Source organism: Urocitellus parryii, chromosome 15 (assembly GCF_045843805.1).
Source record: "Urocitellus parryii isolate mUroPar1 chromosome 15, mUroPar1.hap1, whole genome shotgun sequence".
Classification (NCBI taxonomy): Eukaryota; Metazoa; Chordata; class Mammalia; order Rodentia; family Sciuridae; genus Urocitellus; species Urocitellus parryii.
The window spans coordinates 33966601-33972600 of record NC_135545.1 but is presented as its reverse complement, the minus strand read 5'-3'; positions in this window follow the sequence as shown (position 1 = coordinate 33972600).

The window sequence follows — 6000 nt, the reverse complement described above, 5'->3', positions numbered from 1 at the left end:
GTGTGCCAGGAGGCGGGAAGTGCTATTTCAAACCCCCAAAAACCAGCAGAGCCCGGGATGAGGAGCTGAGTCTCTTAGATGGAAGATGAGTGAAGTGGGGGTTGTGATTTTGGGGAAGCCGGTTGCAGGAGGAGCCCCAAGGAAAACACATCTGTGCAGGTGTGGAGGGAGGGAGTCGAGGTCAGGAGCAGGTTCGAGTTGGGGGCCTGGCGCACACAGGGCTTGAACTTGTACTTGGAGTGTCATGGGGCCATCAAAAGGCTCTGGGCAGGAGAATGATGTGATTCGGCATCAGTTTTAACAGGGTCCTGCCGGCTGCTGTGTTGAGAAGTGACACTAGTGGGTGGAGGGCTGGAGCCTGAGATGGTGGGGACCCTGGAGGTGGGAGCAGTGGTCGATCCCGGATCATATTTGAAGGTAGAGCCAGCACGGGGTGTGACTGACACATGCAGCATAGGAAGGCGGAGAAGCACCTGAGTCGTCTGCCAAATTTGCACCCGAGGTCACTGGATTTTGGGGGAATGAAAACCAACCTTGCCCACCTGGAGTTCCCACTTGGATGCCGGGAGCCTTAACTATTTCTGTCTCCTGCTGAGATGATTCTCATCCTTCTCAAGATGTTACTGTCGGACTCAGGGGAAATCATGACTGAAAAACTCACAGAGGGCCACGTTGCAAGACCCTCGCTGGTGACCCAGATCACTGCCAGGAAGCTGATGGAGGTCCTGTCCCCAAAGCCTTTTAATTGCTGAGCGGAAGACTGAATGCCCGCCTTGTTCATCACCAAAGCCACTGCGGGGTCCAGCGAGGAATTGGTGAACCAAGCAGAAAATTCCAGGGCACAGGCAGCCGTGGGCTGCAGTGAGGAGCACTGGGCTGTCCCCGTCGGTCAGCCTGTGCCAGGCCACAAGCTGCCATGTTTGTACTTCCAGCCCTGGTGTGGCTGGGCTGGGACACCTGGGCCCGGCAGAAGGGAAAGAGGGAGAGAGACCCCAGCACAGACTCAGAGGAGGCCCCTGGCTGGCACAGCCCCACCTCCCCAGGAGGCAGCCTGCTCTCGGAGACCCGCGGCCCTGGCCTACAGGTAAGGAGCAGAGGCGCTCAGGAAAGGTCTTGCTAGGGGTTTACGTTGCCTTTAGCTAAAGAAAGCACCTTCTCCAGGGTGGACTATGGATGTGTTATTCTAGGTGCGGAATCCAGTCCATGTCTGAAGGGTTCTAGATGCAGGTGTTTCTGGTGTCTTCTCTACTCTCAGAAACTCCTGCCGGTTGCTGGGAGTTAACCCACAGAGGCACACCAGGCGTTTACCATGATGACTATCTAGGCAGCCAGGGCCAAGTTCAAAACCAGATCCACCACTGTTACTGAACCAGGCCCACCGTGCTCCGTGGAAATCTCTGAAATGACGGGTTTGGGTTCTTAAAAGAAGCAGGTGGTCTGAGGCCCGGGGCAAAGAGGTTGGGGGTGAGGAAAAGGGAAGTCATCGGTGGTCTGCTCACCGGGACTTGAACTTTATGGCTCCTGATAGAATGCAGGTTTGGAAAGTGGCAGCTCTAGTGTGCTCTGAGGGTGGCGTGTTGGTCCCCTGACATCAGAAGGTCATCTCTCAGACCCAAGTGCCCAGGTGAAGGGTCAGTGGTTCCAGTGCGTTGAGATAGACAAAAGGTACCTCCAGTCTCCCGAAACAACTGTAACTTTGGTGACCCCTATGTCAAAGGTGTTATCTGTAGCAAGACCAATGGGAATTATCCTGCTTAGCTGGGTGACCTCTAAAACTGGTGATAAAAGCAGATAAAGTTTTTTGTTTTCCTTTAGTTACAACTTCCTGTCCTGAGGCCATGGTCTGCTCTCTACCTCTGTCTCTCTGTAAAATGGGGGTGAGAATAGTCTAGAGCTAAAGCATTTAAAGTACCTTGTCCGGGGCCTTGTTGATAGTGAGCACTCAATAAATTACGGTGAATATTCACTTCTGACTGGGCCTCGGTTGGATCTTTAGCCAGAGGTTCAGAATTTATGGAAAATCTTTTTATCTGGCAGCAACTTAGCAAGACCCTCAGTAACTTAGGGAGACCCTGCCTCAAAATAAAAAATAAAAAAAGGTCTGGGGATGGAGCTCAGTGGTAAAGCGCTCCTGGGTTAGATCCCCAGTACAAAACAGAAAAAGAAAAAAGAAAGAAAGAGAAAAATATCCTTTTATCTAGAACATTTTATTCTGACTTGTCTGGGACACAGCAAGTCTTTGAAATTCTTGCTTCTGCAGTTCCTGGCACCCAGGAGATACTCCATGACACTTATTTAGAGGCATCTGAATACAATTGTGTAGCTTGGTATTAGGATCCTTGCTCTGCCCTCAGGCTGGCTGTGTGATCTTGGGAAAATACAAAACATCTCCTAAACCTTGGTTCTTGTACCTATTAACACAAGGGATACTGGATCTCTCTCTCTCTCTCTCACACACACACACACACACACACACACACACACCCGCATTGGGTTGTTGTGAAGATGAAATGTCATACATGCAAAGGTTTTTTTAATAAGTGTCCAAGTTAATAACATGAGCAATGTTACTGAATGGAATTATGAAATTGAATTCTTGAATTACCATTGAATTGTGTTTATTGCTATTCTCTTTCTTCTTTCTTTTTAATTTAATTTTTTTTTTTTTTTTTTTTTTTTTTTTTTTTTTTGGTGCTGAGGATTAAACCCAGGGGCATTTTTACCCATAAGCTACATTCCCAGCTCTTTTTATTTTTTGAGTCCTGCTAAGTTGCTGAGTCTGGTCTTGGATTTACAATCCTCCCGTCTCTGCCTCCTTACTTGCTGGGATTACAGGCGTGCACCCACCATGCCGACTTTATTGCTTTTGTTGTTGATGAAATGGTGGCGCCTGCCATGGGGGTTGGATATGAGGTTTTTAAGTGATTCCAGTGTTGCCGCAGGGGATTGCATGAATTTTTCACAAGTGTGTTATCTACCTCTATTTGATTGATTGATTCCCTCACTCCATAAATATGCATTGGAATGTTTGCTCATACCTAGCCCTGGCTGTGGTCCAGACCTGGGGGGATCTGACCCTGAACAGGTCAACACCGGCTTGCCCCCCTGGGAGCTTGCATTCCTGGTGGGGGTGACAGACAGAAAGCAAGATAACTTCAGCCACAAGAAGGGGCTGTGAGGAGATGATGACACAAAAAGAAGGTGGGAGTGGTCAGGGAAGGCCTCTCTGAGGAAGTGACATTTTTAAGCACAGGGTAGACAGAAACCAGCTTTGAGAAGAAGGGACCACTGAGCTCGGGCTGTGTGTTATGGGAAGTGGGTGACCCAGAGAAGAAACAATCCCAGCAAAGACACTTAGATGGGAGAGAACTGGTCTGGTGACACACCCAGAGCACCGAAAGGCTGGGACTGAAAGGACATTCTAGAGGCCTGTGCACAGGCTACCTCTGCAGACCCAATAGCGGACCTCATGGAGCATGGTAAGGGGCTCAGACTTTATCCTAACATAACGTGGAGCTGCAGGAGGGTTGTAGCTCCTCCCCGGGTCTGATGTGGGTGCTCTCCCACCTCCTTTGGGTCCCAAACGCCCCTTACAGCAAGGCCTTCCCCTGGCCACCCTCCCTGAAATCACAACTCCCTGTTTAAATAGCAGAGAGGAATTCAGCCACCCACCACTTCACATCCCCCTTCCCCGAGTATTTTCACCTACAGCTCTTACAATCTACCCCCCAACCACACTCTGCATTTCACCCTTTAATTTTGTCCACTGTCCTTGCCTCCAGGAGAGTATAAGGTCATGCTCCCGCGAGGGCGGTGCTCGCCAGAGGAGGTGCACAAATATTTGTTGAAGGAGAAATGGAAGACAGTGACATGGTTTAAGTTGTCTCCCCTGACTGGGTGGCAGAAAGGCCTGAGGGGCCCAGGGGGCCAAGCGAAGAGGCTGCTAGAAGGTGACGGTGACATCTGTCTTGTTCATGGGGCCCACTGGACCTGCTCACAGCTGGGGCGTGGCCTGGAGGAGGAATGAGAATCCTCCTAGGTTTTTGATCTGAGCAGCTGAGGCCATTTCCTGTACCAGGGACAGGGACAGGGACACCTGGAGAGGACGAGGTGGGGGAAGGGACCTCCAGTCCAAGGAGGTTATCCTAACTGCAGGAGGGTGTAGCTCCTCCCTGGGTCTGATGTGGGTGCTCCCCACATTAGAGTCGTCAGTGGGAAAAGATGGCGAAGGAAAATAAAAATGCTTAAAATAGTGGAGAAACCATAAACTGGCTTTTAGGAGTTGCCCAAGAATGATGAAATATTAGATATTGGGGGGAAAATAATCTAAAACCTAGATCTGAGCAAGTCTGGGTAAATAAGCTTGACAGTTATGACATTCCAGTAAATCACTGGATAATAATGTTAGTCAAACGTCTGTATTCTCAAGTCACAGAAAGTGTTGTAAGATAAATTTCAGTGAAATCTAAAATAAAGGGAATCAAAATGGGTGGGGTCTCCAAATGTGACAGAGACATTTACAAATGGTCTTTATTTTTACTTGGCTTGGGGGCGGCTGGGGAGTGAATCCAGGGTACCACAGATTCCTAGCATGTCCTCTACCATCATCTTTAGTATCTGGGGGGAGTAATACCACCACCCAAATAAGGGTTCCCCCCCAGAATGTTATTCTCAGTTTGTAGGAAGAGGTCCAGGAGGCCAGGAGGCCAGGAGGCCTTCCCCCCCATTTCCTAAGGGCCATTTCGTTCAAGTCCTCCTTCCACCCAGAATCTCATGCACCTGATCCTGGTGGCGCCTTTTGGGGGTCTGATTTACACAACACACAGATGCTCCAGATTTTTATACAATGAGATTTGCAGTGACCCTTAGAGGCAGGAGGGGTCCGGGAAACAAAGGTGACACAGTCAGGCCTGTGACGAAATGGAGAAAGCGAAGCTCTGATAGGTGGAACTCCAGTGGGCTTCTGGGGAGCGTTTTGCCTTTTCAAAAATGCAAGCTGCGATTCCATCCCGTTCTTTGGTCATGGGGAAATCACAAAGGCAATATTTTCCACCTACCGATTTTCTTGTCCCTGCAAAAATAATTTGCTGACGACGACTCCTATCTGCCGGCGCAGAGCTGTGGTTTCTGGACACCGGCTTGTCCACGTGTGTTTGGTGACAGGCCCGCGTGAAACAGACGAGAAGAGGCAGGGCTGCAGCCAGGTGGCTGTGTCAGGAGCTCCCAGGGTCATGTTTAGTATTCTGCATGCATCGTTGTCACAAGCCACGTGGCTGCAGGGACTGAGCCAGGGCTGCCTCTCGTTGCTGTGCGGCTCAGGAATTCTGCATCTCAGAGGCTGTGTGGGGGAGGTCTGTGGCTGAAGCCACAGTCAGTCACTCCTGCAGGTAAATCCAAGGGTCACTCTGTCCTCCATTGCTGAGGCTGGCAAAGCCACTCCTGGCCTGTCTTCCTGTTCTTTGTCTTTTTTGACGACAGCTTTGCTGGCATATGGTTTGGTGCAGAAAATGACTGTGCTTTGAGAAGATAAAAGAGGGTCCTGCGTTCTTGATGGATTGAAACTGGGCTGGGCTGCCTCCTCTCTCCTCTGCCCCTCCACGTCACCTGGCTCAGCAAGCCAGTGGGGAACAGCCCACCTGGTGTCACTGCTCTGGGGTCTGCCACCATCACTCTGCATCCTGATCCTTAGCCTCCTGGTCATGCCAGGAGCAAGTTCAGAAATATCATTTATTTACATGGTGATGTGGTTCTTGTGGCCACGGGTCCTGAGACAGAGGGTTCTCCATGCGCAAGACCTGGATTCCCAGGGCCTTGTCTGGGAGCAGTACCAGCCCCCAGTGATGAACCCTGATGGGGAAAGCGGGGTACCCGCATACTTACACAACCCTGGGGACACATGTCTGCACCTACCTGCCCAGAACAAACACGAGTAAAAGGAAAATGTCAATTAAGTGGTTGCTATGGCAACCCGATCTCATGTTTGCGGCTACATTTTCAAAG